The 25,385-nt window shown below is 43.1% G+C and overlaps 1 long non-coding RNA gene across 1 annotated transcript in view; it reads right to left on the bottom strand.

Moving 5' to 3' along the window:
• Positions 1-25,385, bottom strand: part of LOC140104602 (uncharacterized) — a 101,490-nt gene that overhangs the window by 73,669 nt on the left and 2,436 nt on the right. Inside the window, exons 2-3 of the long non-coding RNA XR_011850376.1 lie at positions 24,269-24,447; positions 20,698-20,765 (exon numbers count right to left, since the gene is read on the bottom strand). This is a non-coding gene — a long non-coding RNA (uncharacterized lncRNA). The remainder of the gene's footprint in view (positions 1-20,697; positions 20,766-24,268; positions 24,448-25,385) is intronic.

Below are 25,385 nucleotides of genomic sequence, written 5' to 3' on the forward strand. Positions count from 1 at the left end.
TGAATCTGTGGAATAGCCGAGCTCAGGCGCTGGTCACAGCAGGGACAGCAGAGAGCTTCAAGAAGGGTCTAGATGCCTTTTACACCTAAATAACATTGACGGGTATGTTATATAGAATTGTTTCCCCTAAATCCCTTCCTCATCCAATCCCTTGCCTGGTTAAACATGATGGACATGTGTCTTTTTTCAACCGTATAAACTATGATACTATGAAAGAATCAGGGGTCATGCACCGTACAGGTCTATAACAATAATCAATATTACCCCATAGCACATGTACAACCAGAAGAGTTTTCATGTCACTTTTTAGTATCCCGAGGTCCCAGTGTGTAAATATCTCAATGTCTTACACATCATTTTGTGGTCAAACCACAATCTGTCTTTTTACAGTTTAGGGAAATAGATGAGAGAAGTTTTGTGGTTCTGTGAATTAATAGCTGTATAAGGCCTGGGCACAAATGGTTACATCAATCTTGTATTCTGTTTTATAACCAAAACAAAGAATTGAAAGCAGATTCTAAAAATTTAAAAATTATGCTTACGAGCTGGAAGGGCTCTACCAAAGCCCTTATCTGCTGTAACTTCATAGGCTGGGACACTGTCTCCCCCCTCCGCCTGATGTAATCTCATACAGTGGGAGGGGAGGAAGTGCACCTGCACTCCTGCACAGTGTAACAGCCTGTGAATCTGCAGCACTGAGGGGCTCTAGTAACACCCCCAGAGCACTTTGGACTCATTAAAATAAGAATTTTAATAAGATTTTAGAAAGATGGAGGCCATGGAGAAGAAACATGAGAAGATTACCAAAGACACGTTGCCTGGATCTGCCCCTTGTTTATCATGATAGATTACCTATATAGGGTCTCTTTTTTGGATCCTTAGGTCCACTACCCCACTATATAGAAGTGCACTTATTCTGGGGGTGGGAGACCTGCTTCATCCGTTCCCTGGACTACAGGACGTGCCTTTTGACTTAAATAGTAGGGGACATCCAGTTTTCAGAGTAGACCACAGATTGGCTGAAGAGGGTCGTGTGAAGTATTGTTATATGTTTAATGAAAATGCTTTTACTTTTATATGCTTGCTAAATGCTGAAACTAAGAGGACGCTCATCTGTGGATGAACATTGATAACAGTGTGATAACACCTTTTTATCTTTCACTAACCAAGCCCAGGTCCCGCCCCACTAAAAGTTTCTGTATAGTCCTTTGTGACGCAAATAAAGCATCTCACATCTGCCTAGCCTCATCTCATCAGTGCTCCACAGAGATAGAGATATTATACCATACTTTGTCTTTGTGTGATTTCTTTGAGCTCACTGTGGATTTTATTAGTAATTAGAGAACCTGAAGTTGTGTGAACAGGGGCAGAACTTAACAGTCGTATAAGCCAGGCAGCTGCCCAATTATAAAAGTACTGGTGCAATGCCGAAACTGGGTCCTGGAGCAGGATAAGGTTTGGAGCTTCTCGTCTCCGTGCCCTGAAGGAGAATTTAGAATTCCCGGAAAACCCCATTTGGTGACCTTTATTCAACATGGCAAAGACAGAAATGAAAATAAAATCTAGTTTTATACTCTGGAAGGGAATAGGAGACCATGGAATCGATAGAGCAACAGAGTTTCCATGGAACCATCACATACACCCAGTAAATCTAAGACCCTGCAAATCCCGAGGGGAATAATAGGACCCAGAGTCCTCAATAATCTCTTCTTTCTCCTAAACCCATTCTTACCCAGCCTACGTTATATTTTCAGAAAACCCATTACAACACGTGCCAGGTCCTCTACGCCTCCCTTGATGTCTTTCTGTTCTGCACTCAATTTCCTTCTCACCAAACGGGAAAATTAAAATGCAAAAATCCAACAAAAAAAAAAAATCTCTAAAAACAACAAAACTACTAAGATACACACAAAAACAGCCGGTTAATTGTTCATCTTTCCGGAGGTTTATTAAGTCTTTTGTTCCCAGTTCTATTTGTTCCCAGAAAAAGTGTTTTGATATATAATGTATTTACTTTTGGTAATTAATTTACGCGCCATTCATATGAAAATGCTGACAGATAAAACAACAAGCGCGCAACTTTTAATTACACGTTGAGTGACAGCATTATATAAAACCAAAAAAAATGCTGTCTGAAGGATTTCCTATTTAGTTGTCCGACTTTGGCTCGTTCAGCGGATTAAAGCTCACACTACGTACGCAACGCCGATTCTTCCTTTGCTTATTTTTTTTTCTTTTTAATGAGAAATTAAAAGATTACAAAACAATAACCAGTGAGTCATTGCATACACCAGCTCCAGATGAATGGTAATTAGGCTAAGAATGATTAGGCCCAGATAAATGCTAAAGCAATTAAATTATTTGTTTGGGAAGGTACTAGTGGAGTTGCGGGTGGCATTTTTGCCGTTATCAGATCCCATCGGAAAATAAAAAAAAAAGGTGATTGAAATCCTCCGACTTTTGATGCATGTAAACAGGCGGGAGATTAACAATTTTGGCTCAGCCTACAACAGATTTGATAGATTTTACTTAGATCTACAGTCCCGATTCTGCTCCAATAGTAGACAGACCACCAGAATGGATGGGACTTTGGCAACTTAGGAAGTATATGCCGTCACATTCCTTCCTCCAAGCAACAGAGAATGGGGCACATTTACTTACACGTCAGGAGGAGTACATTGTCCGTGTATAATGCCCTGTGCCGCGATTCACTAACATCCTGCGCCCGATATCCTGCATGTCTCGCTTCCCCGCTCAGGTCCACCGGAGGTCACCTTCTTCTTCCTGGTGCATGTAAGTGCATTGTCCGTGTATAATGTGCTGTGCGGGGAGTCACTAAGATCGTGCACCCGATATCCTGCATGTGTCGCTTCCCCGCTCAGGTCCCCGGAGTTCACCTTCTTCTTCCTGGTGCATGTAAGTGCATTGCCCGTGTATAATGTGCTGTGCGGGGAGTCACTAAGATCCTGCGCCTGATATCCTGCATGTCTCGCTTCCCCGCTCAGGTCCCCGGAGTTCATCTTCTTCTTCCTGGTGCATGTAAGTGCATTGTCCGTGTATAATGTGCTGTGCGGGGAGTCACTAAGATCGTGCACCCGATATCCTGCATGTGTCGCTTCCCCGCTCAGGTCCCCGGAGTTCACCTTCTTCTTCCTGGTGCATGTAAGTGCATTGCCCGTGTATAATGCGCTGTGCGGGGAGTCACTAAGATCCTGCGCCTGATATCCTGCATGTCTCACTTCCCCGCTCAGGTCCCCGGAGTTCATCTTCTTCTTCCTGGTGCATGTAAGTGCATTGTCCGTGTATAATGTGATGTGCGGGGAGTCACTAAGATACTGCACCCGATATCCTGCATGTGTCACTTCCCCGCTCAGGTCCCCGGAGTTCACCTTCTTCTTCCTGGTGCATGTAAGTGCATTGTCCGTGTATAATGTGCTGTGCTGCGAGTCACTAAGATCCTGCACCCGATATCCTGCATGTGTCGCTTCCCCGCTCAGGTCCCTGGAGTTCACCTTCTTCTTCCCGGTGTATGTAAGTGCATTGTCCGTGTATAATGCGCTGTGAGGGGAGTCACTAAGATCCTGCACCCGATATCCTGCATGTGTCGCTTCCCCGCTCAGGTCCCCAGAGTTCACCTTCTTCCCGGTGCATGTAAGTGCATTGTCTTGCGACACAATTTGAAAGTAAAAATCCCGCGCTCAGTCTGAATCAGTCGGATCGTCCGACAGCCCGCCCCCTAATGGAAGCAGTGCAGCTGCGCCAAAATCCGATCGCGTGTGACACAATCCCAGCACAGACACCTGTTAAACACCTGTCCAAACCATGCAAATCCCGAAAAACCGTGCAAAGCCTGATAAAAGTGTGATCCGCAACCCTTAGTATATGAGCCCCGATATGCATGTTGTAGGGTGGAGGCACAAGATTTTAGCTGGTTTTTGAGCATGTGGTGTATGTGAATTGCGTTTCAAATCGCCTTATCATTCTTTTAGAATTCCGATTTCTTGCTAACCTATTACTGCCTATCCCTAGGATAGATCATGAGTGGTTGTTCAGGGAAAGTGCAGCACCAGAAACCTCTGATAATTAGCTGTTAGGCCGCGTTTTAGGTGTGTTAACATTGCGTTTATATCTAGTTTGTGCAAACAATTCAAATGCGTTTACACATTGCTGCTTGTCTAAGTGACCTTAGGCTACATGCATACGCATGTTGCTTTTGTCCAATTATTGGACCCATTCCCATGACTGTATTTGTCACAGATCTGTGTGGAGAGAGCTCAGAACAGGTCCTATTCCCCTGCTTGTTCGCGGCTTGTCCTTCCCAGTTTTTCTTCCCAGTTAAATATAAGGGAACATGAAAACTACGGATTCCAAATGGGTGTCATCCATGAATCGTCCATATTTGCAGGTGCTAGGTAATAGGATCATGTGACCCCCTCCAGAGGTTGGGACAAGCCAGTGACATCATTTGCCAGGCTTACTGATGAATCATGGACTGTTTTTTGGACTACACCCTGATGACACATGGACTGGAAGAAGAACCACTTGTCCGTTGTTTATGACCCAAGTTTGTGTGTAGGCAGCCTTAGATACCTCGAACCAGAAGAGCACCGCTCCATCTGAGTGTATCCACCAGGTGAATCCCTGATTCACTTCTTTGATTGGTTGTGGCTGATAAGCTACAGGGTTGCCCCCGGATCTGACCAAGGTGTACAACAGCTGATTGGTGGAGATGTAGAGCGTCACCCCCACAATCAATAACAGATCTTATATAGAAATTTCATACATTTATTTATAAAGTCCTCTATATCCGGCTATAAGTGTTTAGCGGAGGGCATAACCCCACTCAAGCAACTTCCGGACATTTTCTAATATAGTTCTAACATTTCTTTTTTTTTTTGTTCCTCTAAAGCTTCGATAAAAATCCATTTTTACAGCTGGAGCTAATTTTCTCGCAGAAGCCTTTTCACTTTGGGTTGTCAAGAATCAGGAGGTTTTTCATTAGCATAAACAAAACTAAAAACTCTGGAATTTCCATCAATAGGATCGGAATAAATTGACGGGAATTTGGCAGTTGCTGGAAGCTCCAGAGAAAGACGAGACCGCAAAGTACGGAAAATGTGAAAGCAAAAAGGAAAATTATTCCATTGTTAGAAATCACGTTTGTGGAGTTGATTCCAGTGGCCACACAAACCGAGTGCTAATACATGACAACTAGTAGTATATGGCAGGAAACATATACTATATACTGATTTCTCATGTTGTTAAACATTCTATTACATGTTCCAGATATTTAAAGAACACTTATTTTTATAGCTTTACCTCTAAATGGGTTAAACTGGAGTTGACATCTGCTGAACTGCCAAATATTCTGGATCATAAAGTCTCAAAAAAGTGGAAATATTTACCAAGAGAACAAAATAAAATTTGCTGCTGTCAATTTTCTAATCATCTGAGTCTTGGCTATTATGAGATTCTGGATTTTTGATCAATTCTGAGTGACTCATTGTCTGTGAATCACATTCGAAGGATAACTTCATACTTAATGGGGAAGTATCCAAATATAAGTGACACAGAGCGCAGTTAGATTTGACAGACTTCTGCCGCACCAGACGTATCAAAGTCTCTTATGCTGGATGAAAAATCTCTGTTTTTGAGGAATAGTTTTTGCCAGAAAAATGTGCCAAAAAGTCTGGTGCATTTGACACCATGTCAGGCTACAGGGGTAGTGGACCTACTGGACCACTGCGGACGATGGCGTAAGACGACACCTGGTACCGGAATCTAGTGGTACCCGGTTTTCACCAGAACCCGTTGCAAGGAGATTTGGACTTGTTGCAGTGTGGTACCACCAGGTCGTTCCACCGGTGCGACTTTGTCCGGGATGGCAGCCGAGGCGAGGTACAGAGACGTTAAGCAGCGTCGTAGTCGGGGACAGGCAGGAGATCAGGATGGGCAGCTCGGGATCAGAGTCTGAGACAAAGCAACAGGTCAGGGCAGGCGGAACAGGATCAAAAGTCAAGTACAGAACTGGGGTCACAACGGGAAATCAATCCACAGGCACAAGGCAGGGACACCAGCTTTCTCAGCGACATTGAGCATGTAGATCCGGCAGGGAATGCTGGGAGAGGCCGACTTTTAACTTTATCCTGGAATGGCCAGCACCAATCAGCGGTGCGCTGGCCCTTTAAATCTCTGCGAGCCGGGGCGTGCGTGCCCTAGGAGTCAGGAGCACGCACACAGCCACTGGAGCCGGAAGAGGAACAGGGACAGGTGAGTGGTGCGAGCGCTGCGCTGGCGGGGCAATAGGAGCACCCGTGATATGCACACTCCTACGTCTACATAACCACGCGCCTTGTTGTCATAAACGTCTCTAAAAATAGTTATTAAGCCTTGGTAAATGAGACACATGCCTTTTTTTTTGCACAAATTAAAACAGATTTCTGTTCTCGTCCAATCGATTTGGTCAAGGCTGCCCCCCCACACTAAAATCCACATAGAAAACATCAAAAAGTCTCCTATTGACTCCTAAGGGAAACTTGGCACGTGTTCTATAAGCCTGCACCCTATATACTTTTACTTGTGCTGATCCTAAAGGCTTTGTTTTTCGACCAATCTGACTCCTGACAGGTCCTAATAGTGTTAAAAAGACATAATGGACAAGACATCAGCCACTACAGACCATCACTCTGAATGCCCGGCTGCTGATGCATTAGACCTGCGTTCCTAATGGGCAGCACCTGCCTTGCCAAGGGCAGCGTCAATGAAATATCTTAATGGACAGGAAATCCAGTATACCATCGCTCTGAGCAGCAGCGGTCCAAACTCAATCTGCTCAGCCGGACTGTGTAATATCCATCACAGAAGGCTTCCGCCGAATAGAAAGGCTTATTATTTTAAAAGGCAAATAGTTACAAAGAAATGATAAAACTAATTAGCAAAGATTTGATCAAAAACCATCCCATCTTAATGCGAGCTGCAGATTCACCTAGTGAATTATGATCTTCAGGCGAGGGGGCCATCCTAAGGCTTCATTGTTCAGGGATTTTGGATAAAATAAATATTTTACATGTTAGTTTAATAACAATGTACAGGGCTAATCCATAATCATTCCCCAGTTTCAGAGGCAGAGGGTGCATGTACTTTTGCACAGTGTCTTCTGCAGTTCTTTATGCATTCTATAGGCTGCAGGGGAGCTCAATATAAGCAGTAACATCTCCAGAACCGTGGCATCTAGAAACACAGTTCTGGTGTCCAATTAAAGAGAAATCGTATAAAATCTAAGCCATCCACTGTTACAGATACAACTTTAAGGCTGCATTCAGACGGCTTCACTTTGCATTCCGTTTTGCAGTTTCTTAATATATATATATGTTTGTTTTAATAGAAAGCGGATTGTAATTTAAACAGATTTCTGGACTTATACATTTATGCACGATGGCTCAGTGGTGAGCATTACAGCCTTGCAGCGCTGGGGTCCTGGGTTCAACTCCTAGGGTCAACATCTGCAGAGTTTGTATCTTCTCTCTGTGTTTGTGTGGTTTTCCTCCGGGTCCTCCAGTTTCCTCCCACACTCCAAAACATACTGGTAGGTTTATTAGATTGTGAGCTCCATTGGGGACAGGGACGGATGTGACACGCTCTGTGCAGCGCTGCGTAATCTGTGTGCGCTATATAAAGGAATTATTATAATTATTATGTTTACTATGCAGTGGAATAACGGAAGGTCTAACAGAAGAAGTAAAAACGGATACTAATGGATATCACTGCTATTCTTTTGACATCAATTAGAGAAACCAGATCAGTTTTTAAATGGAGACTGCAAAAAGGAAACCTGAATGTAGATGGGATCTGGTCCTGATCTTCCAGTAACATGTCAGCGGTTCTGTACCTTACAAGAGCATGCGATTATAGCCCAGGACCCATATGGCGAGCCGCATTGCCACAAGTCACCTCCAAGCCACGTGGAGATTAGACTGTGAACCTCAGCAGGTGATGCCAGTGAATACTTTCTGTGTACATGGCTGTGTAATAGGTTGGCGCTATACTACGAAGAGTAAATACCCCTCTGATACAATCCATGGTGTTGCTTATCTAATATCACCAGAGGACATGTCCCTCCATAAGAGTGTCTGTAATCTGTGTATCGCCACATTCACAAATGTCTTCTCTATCTCTATCCTGCGCCCTACAGAAACTTGTGCAGGGGAGCGGCTTGTGAAATGGGGATAATTAGCGGAGGAGCCTTTGCTGTCCGCATCATCCGATCTCATCAACATCTGAGCTTTTTATCAGCAGAAAAAAGCATCTTCTCCAGGCAAGGATCTGATAGAGAACAACTTTACCATAATAGTTGTAATTTTTTTTTGTTGTTATCTCTGCTCCATGTCTCTATCTGAACGCGCGCTACCATCTCCGATGAGGAATCAAGCCAGAGATTATCTAACTAAGAAAGGGCTATCTGCTTATCTAATAGAGCAGCTTTGATATTCTCCAGGCCACGCTGACTAGTAAGTCAAGGGAAAAACTGCAGGCTGCCCGAGCCATGTGCTAATCACTGCTCCAGGCTACCGGGAGGTTTTGTATGGGGTCTATTTTTCGTATGCGCGTTCGGGGGGGGGGGGGGGGGGGGGGAGAACATGGCCCAAAAAAGCAAAATACTTTAATCACGGAACAAAACATTATGATGTGAAAAGTCTTCTTAGGAGTCATAAAGTGAGGATCTGGTGACATCTGCCTTATCAGTGTCTACAGGCAGATATCACAGAGATGGGGAGTGGATGGGGGGAGCTGATAGGGCAGTATGGGACCACAACCCCACAAAACGGGTTTTATCTTCACATTTCAAGCCTTCAACTTGTTACTAAAATATACTTTATTTTTTTGTACTGTTGTATTAGTGACAGCTCCTACTCATCTTACATTCAACAAAACAAAGCTACCTGCACGCAAAGAGTGTGTAGTATCGGGCCGCAAACAACAGACCCACCTGTCATTAGAGTGCGAGGTCTGGTCAGGCACAAACAATAGTATAGTAGGACTAACCCGAGCTGCAAACAGCAAACGATGGGTCATACAAGGAAACTGTGTGATGATCCATTAGCAATTACTTCTGTCCTCTGGGTCCTCCAGTTTCCTCCCACACTCCAAAACATACTGGTAGGTTGATTAGATCATGAGCCCCATTGGGGACAGGGACTGATTTGGCAAACTCTGTGCATCGCTGCGTAATCTGTGTGCGATATATAAATAAAGAATTATTATTATTCACAACCAACCCCCCCACCCCCACCCCCCTTCCACTATTCTACTTCTTCCCAGCCACAGAACAGCTTTTGACGTCACGGCTGTCTAAGTCTCATGATCATAGTATCCAGCCGGCTGTGCTGGATTGCGAGACTTACAGAATGTACTGTACAGACTTACTGACTGTATATGCAGACACATATAAAGCATATACATACACACACAAACCATGACATATACACATAGAATATACATAGATACAGCATATATGTTATATACATTATATACATATTATGCTGTACAACGTGCAGCATTATATGTATATACAGGTGCACATCCTCCATTCTTTGGTGTGTCAGGTCAGATGACATGGGGCCCTCTGACACTGCGGGCCCCCTAGCAGCTGCCCACTGTATTTATGCCCCTGATGGGAAGGAACAACATAGGGATAGTTGTACTGCTGTATAATGACACTTTTCAAAGAAATGATTAGTTACTATGGTAAGTTTAGGAGACAGGCTTCCTTTAAAGGAGTTTCTGGGTAGGTATTATTCAATGACCTATCCTATAAGCCATTAGTATGTGATTGGTGGGGGGCCAACACCCAGATCCTGCACTGATCAGCAGAAGGCTCCACCAACCATACAGTGGAGATACCAGGGAACTGCAGCTCAGGTTTTCCATTATACAGGAGAAACATTCCTATTTCAGTAAATAACAGGCTCTATGTAATTCTACCAGTAGCAGGAAAAAAAGAAAGGAAAACCGGCAATTTTACCCGGCTCTGGTAATTAAAGTATGAAATGCTAATTTATGTATTCCTGCTTTATCAAACACACATGCTGAACGTTTCTTGGCTGACATTTTGTTATTGCTGGATGGTCCGAGACATGGATGGTGAAAGATCTCAGGTGACTGGCAGCGAGTGCATTACCATTCAAGCTATTTGGCCCCATGTAATGAGAATTAAGAGTCTAGTGTAAAATAGAGGCAGACACGGTGACCTCTGGAACAAGGAACATCAGGACATTGTGTGTACCTGGTTATTCTTAATGCACAATAAAAAAAATCACAGCTGCTGCAGTTATTCCCCTCTGGAAGTCAGGCTATGTGACCTCTACAGGCAATGCCAGGCCTCAGGGTATCATATACATTGTAGCATCATGTACAGACAGTAAATGGAGGCAGAAGATTCTGATTTGGCACCTCACATGGCAATTTGTTAAAGGAAAATAAAAGAAGACAAAAAGGAATAATAAAGGAACCACTGCACCAACACTAGAGTATCAAGGCTTTTGGATCTTTAATTCTATAAAATATTCTACATTTAAGTTAATTTCTTAAACTTTTGGACACCCAATTCCAAAGAATTTTCCACTGTACTGATCCCTATCCATTGCACGGATCTTCAGACCCCCATCGACTTTGACCAGTTACAGATGGCCTATCTAATTGATTGGTGTTAAATATGAATTTGCTAAAAAAACAAACAAAAAAAAAAACACTGTAAAGGCTGTACCACACTTACTGGTTATGCCCACAGCCTAGGCAGATTGGGGTCTGATCGCTTTGATCCAAAGCAATCCGGAACGCTATACTCTAAAATGGAGTGGCAAGACACACGCTCGAGCTGCCGCCCTACTCATTCGAGAGAACGCAACCTCCATTTTCCAGACTGATGGAAGTCCTGACATCAGTCCCAGCAGTGGGGCCCTCAATGGTAACCTTATTATCCCCCAACTTGTAGACTTGGTAAACTCCTCTGAGGGTAATCTCACACCCAGTCACCCCATTGTTTTATTTCCATCATGGAAATTTCATAGCGAGCTACTGCTGTAAACATTCAGGAATCCCTCTGGGTCTCACCAAAAAGGAGCAGCACGTATATAGGTCTATGACTACATATCACATATTAATATCAGCTACATGTGGAGCAGGTCAGGTGTGAATAAATTATAGCTCAACTAATAGTGAGAAATGGGAAAGCTCTGATGGTTACTTACGGCACATCTTAAGGTTTCCGCCTTATGACAACGGAATGACATTGTTTAGTCACACGAGATAAGAGGTTGGATCCGCTGTGGGGTTCCTGACATCAGATAAGTTACTAGCATCTAAGTGGTTTCAACAAAGACGACTTATCTAACAGTAAAAAACCCTCAAACATAACCTCAGCTTTTATTTTAAAGCCGTATCTCCGTAAAACACGTAAGTAGTCATATATGCCATCATGTAAAATGACGCATGAGGTGTAACAATGTATCCAAAGATGACCAGCCAAAACTGGAAACCTCTTCTCTACGAAGAACCGAAGCCCTCCCACCCTTAATGGCTGCACACCAGAGCTTGTGATCATCATCTACACGGTGTCGTTATATAAGATATGGCGTGCAGGGACCCCCAGTCGCATCGGGATGACCCTGTGGTGTGACCACCGAATGTCAAGAAACAAAGACATATTGCATTAATATAGCGCACACAGATTCTGCAGCGCAGCACAGAACTTGCCAAATCGGTCCCTGTCCCCAACGGGGCTCACAATCTTATCAACCTACCAGTATGTTTTGGAGTGTGGGAGGAAACCCACACAAACACAGAGAGAACATACAAACTCTTTGCAGATGTTGACCCTGGGACTTGAACCCAGGTCCCCAGCACTGCAAGGCTGTAATGCTCACCACTTAACCACTGTGCTGTTATTCAACTTAATTTTGTGTAGTGCCAAAATTGTAAGCAAGGAGAATTATAAGTGCAATTTCTTACGCAATGCAGAAAAATTCTGATTATTCCGCCGACTACGCCACCTCAAAGCCTCAGGCCTAATACGCAACCTGCTTACCTGCGCAAGTTTTACAAGTCAGTGTATATTCATTGGTGAATGCATAAACTTATGGGGGAAATTGCTCCCATACCTGTGCTGCAGGCGGGCGTCCAGCTCATTGTGGCTGAATCGGTCGTGGCCTGTCCTCAGTTTGCGGTTAGTTACGGCGAACATTCGTGTGCACGTAACCAGGGGCGTTGTGGGAAGGGACGTTGCTGTGTCTTGAAGAAAGCAGCCATGTTCTTCTAATACCATCTTGCTCCTTTAATATTTGTATTTTTAAACATATTTTTTCATTATATTTCTAAATATTATAGGTTTAGGAGGTTTAATTTCACAGGAACTATGGCAAGTCTGGATAGAAGTTATATGTTACATTGTAATCATTATCCATTATTGTATACAACCTATTATACCGGAATACAAGTCACAAGTTTAGATGAAATTCTCCACCGTTCTCTTTACAGTATTCTGAGATGCATTAAAGGGAACCTACCACCACATATCAACCTATAGAACGGGTGGTAGGTGCATCTATAGGACGTGAGGATAGCCCTTTTAAAGGACTAATCCTCACGTCCCCACAATCTTTTGCATACTTTTATTTCACTAATATGTAAATTTTGTAAAGAGGCTACTGGGGCGTGGAGTAGCCGGAGCTGAGGCTTCACATCGTGGCTACCCCACGCCCCAGTAGCCTCTTTGTTCCTACTACCAGAAATTTTCAGCGCTAAGCTCCTTGTAGCTGCCCGCCCTTGTCCCAGAAGCCTCTGGAGCAGTGACTGCACAGCCGAGGGCCTGCTGTTCTGCGCATGCGCAGACATCGGGCTTCGCGGACAAGGGCCCGCAGCTCCGGCTACTCCACGTCCCAGTAGCCCCTTTACAAAATTGACATATTCGCAAAATAAAAGTTAGCAAAAGATTGTGGGGATATGAGGATTAGCCCTTATAAGGGCTATCCTCACGTCCTATAGATGCACCTACCACCCGATCTACCTTTATAGGTAGATATTTGGTGGTAGGTTCCCTTTAAAGGGCCTATAAGGTGCCTATATTGAGACAGTACTATAAGCTATATTACATTGGACCTCAGCTGTTTAGGCCTTCCTCATACAGTAGCCTACATCACTGCCCATGGTAAATTAAAAAGTTTACCACGTAATTAACAGTTTAATATGATTCCTACGTATAGAAAGCATTGCAAAAATATGTATGGCCGGCTCAATGGAAGCAAACACACTCTCTTTTGGTGAATACACTCCTACAAAAGGATTTGCTCTCTATATTAGGCCAATGATTGTATAAAGCAAGGGTTGTAGTTTCATCTTATTACCGCCTGAATAATTCACTAGACCCAACACGACAACAATAACACATAAAGAGTATAACTGTACATGTTCATGGCGCTCACTGGCAGATGCCGGCTACCTGGTGCCGAGGCTCACCTGCTCTGCTGGATTAGTGTCTTATCCCAAGTTCAGACATAGCGAGATTACTCTCCATGACACTGACACTAGCCGGCTACACTGCACTATGTTACTCTATCTCCCCCAAGGGCAGAGCCCAGCCTCCATGCCTAAATTTAACCACAAGTCTGAGGGCACATGCAACTTGTGTCCAATTAATAGGATAAGTGCCGACCCACACACAGCTTAATCACCTGCTTCCGCAAACAACTCGTAGAAGCAAAACTTTATTATATTCTGTATTTCGATTTTTTTTAAAATGGTATTGATAAAGCTGATTTAAAGCGTGTTATAGAGCAGGAGGAGCTGAGCAGATCGTACATAGTGTCCCATATACTGTATATACGGGCAGAATGTTATAGACAAGGAGGATATGAGCAAACTGTACATAGTGTCCTACCCGATGGCAGCATGTTATAGAGCAGGAGGAGCTGGGCAGATTGTACATAGTGCCCCAAATATATACGGGCAGCATGTTATAGACAAGGAGGATATGCGCAAACTGCACATAGTGTCCTACCCGATGACAGCATGTTATAGAGCAGGAGGAGCTGGGCAGATTGTACATAGTGTCCCATATACTGTATATAGGGGCAGAATGTTATAGACAAGGAGGATATGAGCAAACTGTACATAGTGTCCAACCCGATAACAGCATGTTATAGAGCAGGAGGAGCTGAGCAGATTGGACAGTGCCCCATATATATACGGGCAGAATGTTATAGACAAGGAGGAGCTTTTATAGCTATTCAGATATTTTCAGTATCAACTTGTATGTTGTACCTGTAAACGGTATGCTAAAGAGTCAAAGAGGCGGCCCTATCAGAGAATGGTAGCCTGCTCTATATCAGTGCATTGCTGAATTATTTCTGCGTTGTGCCATTCCTCTCGTCATAGGAATTCAACTAGGAATTCCTAGAAACTTACAAATACATTGGCTACTGGGTGTTACTAGTTGTACAGTATATACACTATGTCCCTGCATACTTGCTACTAACACCCAGTTGTAAATACACAATAAATGCTTAGAGAAGCAATAACAACCGTCAAAAGAAGACAAATATATACTAAAGAGTCCAATAAAGCGGTTGGCCATCAATATTTTTTTTGGTAGGGTTCAGTCCCCTGTCCTTGCAGCAACCACATGTTTGGGCCCGGTTCAACACAAATTGTGAAGCTGAAAGCAGATGGCTCAGTATAGCGGTTGTGTCTCATAATTGCACCTCAGCAGCCATTCACTTCAATGGGAGCAAAGCCTTCAGTAACGGCATACGGCCACAACAAAGAGCAAGGCGCCAACCCGTTTCCAAGCTCTTTGTATTGTTGTGACTGGCGGACTGAAAAAGCTTATCGCTGCTGTACCCCAACTGATCAGATATAGATGACCTATTATGAAGAAAGACCATCAATAAAAATAAAAAAGGTTAAAGTGAACTTGTCATTAGTAATGCAAATTTTTAGCTGGTCCCCAATAGCCTATGCTATGCTGATTTCAAAAAAGTACTGTCATTTCAGTTCTTTATAAAACTTTATTTCACATTACCTGGCTCCCTGCTAGCAGTGTGTGGTGAGCCCCAGGGAAGAAACAGCTACAGCCTGTGTGTGCCTGTGTACATCCTCTCTCCTCTGCAGCATCCCCCTCCCTCCCCCTCATCTGTCTGCTCAATGCACATGATAGGAGGAGGGGAGAGGGAGCTGGATGAGTGAGGAGGAGAGGAGACAGACAAACAGGCTGCTGCAGCTGGGTAATGTGAAATAAAGTTTTATAAAGTACTGAAATGATTTAGAATGCTGATTCCAATAGAGTATGCCATGCAGATTATTAAAATGCCTTTACATTTTAATAATCTGCATGGCATAGTCTATTGGAACCTGTCACCAGCTAAAAATGACATTCCTGGTCTTAATATTCATGCATGTAAATGTTACCTTTTTCACTATCTAATCCCGCACATTAAAGGAATATTACAAAATGTAATCATTCTAGATATTCCCTGGCGCCACTGTTGTCCCCCCTTGCGTTCGGCATACAGAATGACTTGCGGACGTAGCGTTTTGACTCATCAAAGTCATTTTGACCTAAGCAGCTTCTCTGTTTATCTCCTCGCTCTTTTTTTTCTCCCCTCCCTGCTCTCAGCACGATCATAAAATATATATTTTTTTTAAAAGGCGGCGGAGACAAAGAAAATTAATTTATTTTGCATTGCGAACACTCTGAGGCTTCCATAAAACTATTTCGACCCGTCTTTCCAATGCTCTCCGCCACTCTTAAATGTTCACCATGCAAGGAAATTAAAAATTAATCTTTATATCCATCTTGGGGTGAAGAAAAACGTTAATTCTCCACGCTGAAATTATATGGGTAATGGCGCGCAATAAATTCTAGGTTTCACACGCAACTAATCACAGCCGGCTCCGCCGAGACACCTTTCATTTTTTCTCACGTCACTCGGCTCCTGTAAAAAGGTAATTTATATGGCAATCTTTTTGCGTTATGATAATGTAAAATCTGTCTTATGAGAATGTAAAGTCAGCAGCTGGGAAAGAGGGGAAAATATATATTTTAACCCCTTTTACTATGAACGGCGGCGGAGCGGCTAGCGCGGCGGAGAGGCGATCATAATCTAGTAAATGCATTTCGCCATAGATTTACATTAACATAGATATTGTCACCGAGGAAGGACTCAGACAACATTTCCCCAAAGGAATAGATACAGTGTGCCCTTTACACGCTCTGCTCTCCTACCAAGCCTGGTGCTGCCTCATACAATAACTTATGCACCCAATTTCAAGCACCACTTTTGGGGTCACCTTAGAATATTACCCAATTGCATTGTGGGATGGTCAATATTATAATTGAATTGACCTCAAACAAGGAGTTTCATTTGATAGTGTACAGGCGGTCCCCTACTTAAGGACACCCGACTTACATTCACACTGCCAAATGGGGGACGTATACATGTCGTACAACAGGACAATGACCCAAAGCCTCCAAATTCTGCAGAACTATTTAGGGAAGAAGCAGCAGCCGGTATATATATGTAATGGAGGGGCCCAGTCACCAGATCTCACCCCATTGAGCTGTTGTGGGAGTAGCTTGACCATGCCTACTTCCTTCTAAAATACACTATTAAAATTATGCTAATGCTCCAGAAAAGCTCCTTGGGGTGTTACTAGAGCCCCCCCTCCATGCTACAGCTTCACAGGATCTTACACTGTGCAGAAGAACATCTTACAGTTGAGGAGCAGGGGGAATATGCTGAGGGAGAAGGAGGGAGGGTAACAGCCTTTGAAGCTCCAGAAAAGAGGGTCTCTAGTAACACCCCCAGGATGTTAGCATAATTGTAAGGAATTCCATAAAAGGAAGGAGGCCATGGATAGCAAATATAAAAAGATTACCACAGTCCCGGTGCCTGGATCTATGAGTAATGTCCCTGGTTGGATTTTCATGGTAGATTTCCTTTTATAAAACAGCCAAAATGATCAACTATTAAAACGAACAAAAACCAAGGTTTGGAGAGCAGTTAAGGGTTAAACAACATACTACCTCATACCATGCTGAGAAAAGGAGAAGAAAACAAAATTACTATGATGGAAATGGGGAGAAACCGCAGCGGATGTGGCCAATACAAGCGTCACCTGCTGAATTGCTCCTGAATTGAGGAAGGACAGAGAGCAATTAATTGCTTGATAGTTTTGTTTTCTAATATTAACTCATCCCTGTGGCTAAGCAGCTGAGCATCCACAGAACAACTGTACAGACCCCCCTACTTATAGCGAAGCTCCGGAGAGCTCCATGCAAGCCAATGCCAATACCATGGTAGAGCAGAGGGGACAGTAATCCTCAATGAAAAAAATACATTTTAAGAACAGTAGAAAAAAAAATTACTTCTTTAAGAGTTTTCTCATGTCCCATGCCTCTTATCTGCATGTCATTGGATCAGGATCATCACAGGTCCTTTAGCCCCCTAACATTAGCAAACTGTACACCATGCATATACTGTATCTGTCAAACATGAAATCACAGCAGCCTCTATGGACTTCTACTCCTCCCCATCCCATGGAGGCTGCTGTGATTTCATGTGATCAGATAGATACAAAAGGTAGATGTTGCAGATGCAACAGGGCCTTACATGATGTCACCCTGGTCACATGACTTTAAATGCATATTGATGTAACAGAGCTATTCTCTTAAAGGAAACCTACCACTTCTGATGGTAGGTAGGAGATGTAAACACCGGGCACCAGCTCAGGGTGAGCTGGTGCCGGAGCTTACCTTAGCGAGTGTTTTAAACCGCTATATCGCGGTTTAAACACATTTTGATTTACCTCTCCGAGGTAGCTTCGGCGCTGCGCGCGGCCGTGCGCCTCCATACGGAGTGCCGGAGGAGTCACGCGCGCACGGCCGCGCGCAGCGCCGAAGCTACCTCGGAGAGGTAAATCAAAATTTGTTTAAACCGCGATATAGCGGTTTAAAACACTCGCTAAGGTAAGCTCCGGCACCAGCTCACCCTGAGCTGGTGCCCGGTGTTTACATCTCATACCTACCATCAGAAGTGGTAGGTTTCCTTTAATGTTCCGCACAGCAGAATGACAGAGCACTAAAAACTGTCAATCGGGAATAAGTAGGCAGGGCAATGCAAGTAAATTTTTTATATGCGCGACTCACTTGGGTGAGTTGCATGTGATTTTTTTAACATTGCAGCCATGGAAAGGAACACTTTAGGGGCAATGGCAATGCCTTTAAAACACAGTTTTTAATGAAGTCTTTGTTTTGGGTGACAGGTTCTCTGTTTATGTTTTCCCTCCACTGACATTAAAAGGGGTTTCCCCGTTTAGGAAATCATGACAGCTTCCTTCTAGCAAAAGCAGAGTTGCAATACCACTCTCAACCTGTAGAAAGCTGTAGTGCTGTAGCTGTTTTTCTTGCCCTTAAAGGATATCTACCACTAGGATGAAGGACTGTATGCAAATGAGCCTGAGGGACACCATGCACCATAGGTATTAATAGAACCTGGAGCATCTTAAGCTCATTTGCATACAATGCTTCATCCTGGTGCTAGAGGTCCTTTTAGATTCCTTTAAATCCAGCCCCTGCACCGCATCAAACCAGTTTCCTCCTTTTCAGCTAATATGCTACCAGAAAAAATGCAACAATCCACGACGAAGCAACAAGAGACAACGCCAACAACTCTTGGCTGTTGGTTGTGGCAGAGCCGGCGGTCAGTCTGACTATCCCAGCTCGCCACACGTACGTGCATATATTATTTTTACTCTTTACATTTGGCATAAGCACAGAAAGCCTGGAATAAGCCAAGAGTGACAAGTAACTCTCCAACTGCTCAGTATTAATGTCCCTCCTTCACACCCAGACCTCTCTGTCGTGCTTCCAATTGTAAAATGTGCCCAAGGTAAGAATTTTCGGATCAAAAGGTCTGTAATTAGCTGCGGGTAGCAGGCAGCCTCCTTCTGAAAGCTGACACTCTTCACCTACTTCCCAAGCCGGCACTTTACACACAAATGCCATCATAAAAAGGATGTAATTATTTTCATTTTTGAAGCTCGCTTCTAATGAGAAGATTTTTCCTGCGGCATGTCTGTTTCATGTAATGCTACCATTTGGATTGTGCAGGAGTGTGGCATCGGTGATAAGGCTCCGACATTATACATTAAACCCCGGCCAGGCTGTGGAACAACAGGGGCGCGGGTATGTCCAGCTCACAGGAGCTTACACTCTAATGCGACATAAATTGGAATGAATTCTAGGACAGGTTCTGCCCACTCCTCGGTTCATTATGTAATTAATTGCTTCTGGTGACATTGCGGCATTATATACTGTGTATATATGGGGGCCATCAGTTATGGTTTTCTCATGTAATTACTGCATCCAGAAGTCAGTGACAAGACCAAAGTATCATGCCCTACCGTAGCAGAACCATACAGAATACAATCACGATATTAAAAATAAAAAAAATTAAAAAAAATTGAAAACTAGCCCATCACTAGAATTAGCCTTTACATTAAGGAAGCATGGGATATGAATTTTGGGACCTCAACACATGTACAAATGTGTACATTCATTTGCTACTTAAAATAAGTAGCAAAATAAAAGTTGGCCAAGAATTGCTCATGGTAGGCCAAGGCAGCAAAAAAGGGGATCTACCACCAGGATGATGGACTGTATGCAATGAGGCTCCAGGTTCCATAGGCGTTTATGAAGCCTGGAGCCCCTCAGGCTCATTTGCATGCAGTCTTTCATCCTGGCAGTAGATGTTCTTTAAAGGCTTAGTCCAGAGACATAGTCCTGCTGATCGGTCGGAGTTACAGTAATGGGAACCCCATGGAATACAAGAACAGAGGTCCGTTGTACCTCTATTGCACCCCAAAAAATTGAGTGGCTGGTAACACATGCACGCTGCAGTTCCTTTCTCTGTCACTGGAATTGCTAGAGATGAGTGATAATAATAATCTTTATTCATGTAGCGCCACATTCCGTAGTTTTACAAATTCTGGGGAACATATACAAATATAATAATATATTACAGAGTATAAACATATGGAACAATAGGAGTGAGGGCCCTGCTCACAAGAGCTTACAGTCTATGAGGATGGGACACAAGAGGTATAAGAGCTTGTATAAAATTGTCCAGCCATTTTTATAAGGCAATGAAATAAAAATAATTTAATGAATAAAAATACTGCTGCTTGAACCAGTTCAAAATCAACGTGACTACAGAGAAGCCTGGAGCTTGGTATCTGGCATTTGCCGGATAACAGACGGGCGGAGTACCCAGAATTGGTTAATAAAGAGAGAATTAAAAATTGCAGTTAGCGAGTGTGATTGGCTGCCTAAATAAATGGGTTTTAAGAGAACTTTTGAAGCTTTATAAGTTGGATATTAGTCTGGTTAGCGTTTTAGAGGTTTCAATTGGAAGAAATGGTTGGATTCTTGAAATGTGATCTAGTGATCACCGTCACTACCATAGATAGAAATAGAGCAGCGTAGGAGCATGTTTGCAGCCTGTGTGTCATTGGTGTGTAGGGTCTGCTTATGCGGCGATGACAGTAGAAAAGACTGACCGCACCCCCAACACAGGTACAAAACATTATACAAATATTATTTTTATTATACACACATAAACACACACACACACACACACTGCATACCTCTTTTTGGATTATGGACAAGCATCCTCTCATCGCACAGATCTTACAACTGGTAGCAGTACAAAGTCCTGTAATGAGAAAGGCACAAAGGCTTTTTCAGGGTTTGAATGACATTGCCACAGAACTGCAAACAGCAAATGGGTCACAGTGAAGGTTTCCTACCCGGGGAAGGAATGACAAGGTGTTAGAGACATGCAGGCTAAGTGTAGGATACAGTTTCAGTCAAACTCCAGGCTACTGAATAAAGCAGACAACTTGACATTAACCCTTTAAATACAGTCCCAAGAAGAGAAGGCCTTTCATTTGCTAAATGTAGATGTTCAAGGTGCAAACCTAATGTATAGGTCAAAAATCTTAACTACTTACCATAAACATGCAACAATAATCTCAAGTGATTGTGTTGCAGCGCTGTCATCTTTCATGTCTTCTCACGTATATAAGTTGACAATATTTCTGTATCTTCATGTAGCAGTTATATACATTATATAAAACCTTGTAACAAAATAATGCAATTTACAAAGAAAACACACATCTTACAGTTTAATTGTATTCAACAAACTACTTCCACTCACCCAAAACTTTATTTGTTTGATAGATTCGCTAACATGTGATTTTAGACATCACCTCTGATCAAGATCAAGGCAAGGTCGCTCATAGTGAGTACAACAGTAAAATAATTCGCCATTGAGCAAATATACACATGGAAATGGTGGCTCTGTGGATTGAGACTAGACTGCCAGCGATGTGGAAATATGTGGCAACTTAGTTTTGGCAAATGAACTGCAACAATTGTGTTGATCTTGTATCATTTGCCTTTGAAAAAACTTTATTGCACCCACTTTATAGAATGCACCAAATTGACATTTTTAGCAGCCTAAAGCCAAATGAATGAATGTTGCGTACTGGGGGATGACACTACAATATCTACAAATATCACACATCCTGAAGGACTTTCCTGAAAGTCTCAGATTTTTAGCAGCACATCTGCCGTGATGTCCGTGAATCTACAACTGCTTACCGCTATTGCATTGTAAAAGTAGAAAGCAGCAGAATGAACCTGCAACATAAATGGACTGCTGCACAATAAAAACTTACTTTTTTCCTGCAGCTTTTAGTTGAAGCTTGTTGAAGAGAATCTAATATATGGCATTAGCCACTGGAAATTAACCTGCTGCATATCCTCCTCTTTTAACCCGCTTCACACACAGCAAATAATTACCCTGCAGGCTAAAATCAGGTCCATCCATAAAAGCCGACTGATGTAGTACAAAACCTGCTGCAATATTAGTGAAGATGAAGCCACTTTCTGCCTTTAATAATGAAAGTTCAACATTAGCAATTCAATTGTAAACATAACAATATATCAGAAGTTATCGATCCCCATTCAATGATTACATTTATTGCATTGTTTAGTTTAGCAACAAATACAGAAGCTAAAACCTGTGATGAGATGAAGTGCGTAACACAGTATACATCCGTCACTCATCCATGGTAGATGACATTGTGTTTGCACAAGAGACACGGCTAAAAGATTAGGATTTGAAGGATGAAATCTTCATCTTACTGTCAGTTTCAAAGCAGTGGCAACTTTATCAGCATTATCATTGACACAACACATCTGAAAGTAATCAGTACAGTTTGTTTCACTAGTAGAGAGAGGGTTACAGAAAAGCTGCTATTTGCGGTTTTGTCACCCAGGGCATTTCATTACTTGAGATCAACCCACTGGCTGTCATGTCTCATTGCTCCTATATTTCATGTGCTTCATAAACTGTGCCTGCAGCATGCTTAGCGTGTGGTCCCGGCTTTCTGACAGCTCTTGCATGGCTCTGTATGTTGAGAGCTACTATTATGTTGCTGGAAAATAAACTTGTGTTTTGTACATTCCATTAGCCTGAGCAGCTTTTATCCCTCCTGGACTGAGGTTACAGCTGTCACAGACATGAACAGAGGTTTACATGTAGATGAACGATGGACACGAGGCCTGTGGAGGTGCCAGCTCTCAGGTTCTCTGCAGACGACAAGCTGTCTCCTACTACTACTCTACAGAGAGCGAATGTGACTCAGAAAAGTTCATTAAACTCTACAGCACAGAGAGTCAGTGGGAGACAGACGGGTGATGTAAGGCTTACAGTAACTACAATTATTGTTACAAACTTCTTAACCTGCAGAGTTAGCAGTCACAACCAGGCCCTCATACCTGAGGTGGTCCAAAGGTCCCTCTGCCACAGAAGACGACATCGATATGGTATGTGGGGGCTATATATAAGAGATTTTATGAAACTTTTATAGCACTAAAATGCTGAATGGCATATATCATACAGATTCATTATATGTTAGCACCTTCTCTGTACAGTGATGCTCCAAACAGGGACCTGAAGCACAAAAATACATTACAATAAATTACCATCACGGAGTAGGTAGGTCCGCTGGCACGTTGCTGTAATAATAACATTTTAATCTGATGTATATGCAAATTTGCTTAAAGGAAACCTACCATTTGATTTGATGCATTATGAAGCAAACATACCTTGAGAATGCTGTAGCTACACTGATGCAGGCACATATCTTGTTTAATCGCTATGCTGAGTGGTCTTTTTTTTAAAAAAAAAAACAATTATAAAATGATGATAATGAAGCTCTCTTGCTCATTTGCCTGGCTCAGTGCTTTTCCTCTCACATTAGTTATGTACTGCACCAGAGTATGATGTTACTATGTTATCCCCGAGAGGCAGAAGTAATCAATCGCTGCACCATCCCCCAGATTCTCTGTACGAGTCATCCAGCTCAGGTTGATTAGTTCTGTCTGCACAATTCAGGAAGCTGCTTGTGTAATGTGTTTATGTATGCATCCAGCTTGCCCAAGGTCCTGAATTTTATAATTGTTTTTTCAGCTCATAGATTAAAAGAAGATATAGTTCTGCATCACTGTAGCTATCGCATTCTCAAGGTATGTTTGGTTCATAATGCATGAAATCAAATGGTAGATTTTCTTTAACAGGCTGCCTGGGCATGGAGTAGCCGCACAGTGGAACGGGAGCTACGGCTACTCCATGCCCGTGGCCTCTTTCCATCCCTCCTACTCCAGTCTACAGCGTGTAGAACTCATTTGGGAAGCTGGAGATCTGCGTATGCGCAGTAGCTCCGACTTAAGGAGCCAAGGGTGCAAAGCTCCTCATCCGAGAAGCTGTAGCTACTGTACAGAACTCTGGCTTCTCAAACGGGAGCCTACCATTAGGTCCAGGGTCCTTCAGACTCCAGCATGTTATTATACAGCTGGGGTTTAGGGTCCCTAGCCTGTTTTACTGCCAGCAGTACCCCGGCGTTTTCCAAAAACACTGTCACACCTGACCATGGTTTGTACTGGTACTGCAGCTTAGGTGCACAGAGATGAACGGAGCTCAGTTGCAATACCACGCAGCACACATGGTCAGGAGAGGAGCATTTTTTGTAATAAAAGCAGCCATGATTTCACACTTGAACAACCCCTTTAAGTCAGCATCAGACCCCTGGCACATTAGCATTGCACAAGTGATTATTCCGCGCTTCACTGCGTTTACCTTATACTGACCTGTGGCTTCAATATGACCAACAGACGACCTGGACCCCCGTCACCTTTACATTCGGATGCTACAGGAACCCAGCAACTGGCAGCAAGTTAAACAGGTTTACGAACCCTAAAATCCCCAGCGCAGTAAGACATGCTGGTGGTTTAGGGGCCTCAAGCTACTGACTGCTTTCCATTCATAACTAAAAAAAAAATTACAAATACAAAAAGTATCATACTACAGGCTGCATGACGCGGATTTATCTTCACTAATGCAGAATTTTGCATCACTCAGCAGATTTGCCCTTGGCAGCAGTTTAGTTAAACAAATGATCGCTATAGTCCTATGTAATTTGCAGTTCTTCTGCCCAAAGCTACAAGAAAAGGTGACATGTAACATAAGCCGCGCAAGAAAGCAGAACAGTGTAACATCAAATTATCTGCCGTCTGCAGAGTTTGGAAACCAACACTATGGCGGATGTGCTGGCCCGGGGGTGAACAGGCCACCCCACTAATACATTTTGTAAAGTAAACTCTTTTAAAGAAACACCATTTATTGCCGGACTATTTTATATCTTCCTAATGGCTCCGGACTGTTTTTCTTGGCTTTGAGTGTTTGGGAAAAGCACAGAGAGATGTTATTTGACTTATGGTCATTCAGTTACAGTAACTTTTTACTAATTTATCTTAAATTATTTGCCGGGCTATATAACCCTTTCATGGAACAAGGGAATTTTGACGTCCGCTTCTGCAGTGTTTGCAGGCCATCAGTATACTGTACATTGCTTTCTGTTGTATAGCAGTGCTCCCCAACATTTTTTTGCCCAGGCGCCGGCAGCGAGTATACATTGTTTCCAGGGACCGGTGAGCATGGGTAGGTGGTCTGGTGTCTAGCCAAAAATGTATGGCTTATAATGTCTGAAGAAGCGCTTTGTAAACATACCTTGAAGGGGTTGGTCCAAATTTTATTGCTATCCCCAAAATAGGGGGTTACAATCTCAGAATCCGGGTTCCATTCTCACTAGGTGATGGAGCGACAGGTTGAACCTGCTATCTGCCCGTCCATTCAGTACTTTGGGAGCAATGGAAATTAGCAAGCACAGTTGCTTGGCTGTCACTGTCGGTAAATGGGAGGGCAGGA

Source organism: Engystomops pustulosus, chromosome 10 (assembly GCF_040894005.1).
Source record: "Engystomops pustulosus chromosome 10, aEngPut4.maternal, whole genome shotgun sequence".
NCBI lineage: Eukaryota > Metazoa > Chordata > Amphibia > Anura > Leptodactylidae > Engystomops > Engystomops pustulosus.